This window comes from Silurus meridionalis, chromosome 4 (genome assembly GCF_014805685.1).
Source record: "Silurus meridionalis isolate SWU-2019-XX chromosome 4, ASM1480568v1, whole genome shotgun sequence".
NCBI classification, from domain to species: domain Eukaryota; kingdom Metazoa; phylum Chordata; class Actinopteri; order Siluriformes; family Siluridae; genus Silurus; species Silurus meridionalis.
In genome coordinates this window covers 18,277,033-18,277,636 of record NC_060887.1, presented here as the reverse complement: position 1 = coordinate 18,277,636, position 604 = coordinate 18,277,033, and positions in this window count along the sequence as shown.

The window sequence follows — 604 nt, the reverse complement described above, 5'->3', positions numbered from 1 at the left end:
GGTAAATGAGTGATGTCACACAAAAGCTAATTGTTTTCCTTTGCAGCACGTTTTTTTTTTCTTTTACACCTCAGTATTTTCTACATTTCAATTGTCATTTATTAACGAAACATCACATCATGCTTTTTAACTGGTTGTAGTTGCATTTAGTATGTGGAACGTCCATGACAACATTTAAAACATTTTTTTTCTTTCTTGAAGTTTGCAGTGGTGGACCTGTTTCCTGTCCCTGAGTTAAAAAATACTGCCGTAAAAGGAATCTTTAAATTTCTAATTGAGTAAAAGTACAAAAAGCACTTGCTAGTGGAGCACAGAAATACTGATCTATAAGAACTATATCTGAATCATGTATGCACTTCATTGGGACATTCTCCTGCACATCAGAGCTTTTTATAGAGAGGTTTATATTGTTAAAGGCAAACACTGAGAGAACCTTTACTACACCTGAAATCTCGCGAGAACTCTGCGGTTACTGATGTCATCTCGCGACAGGTTATTGTTCAACACAAATTATGCATTCAGTCCAAAAGTTGCAAGGAACTGCATTTGTTTCTGGAAAAACTTAGTCATTACTCATTAAAATAAATGTAATGACATTAAAGTA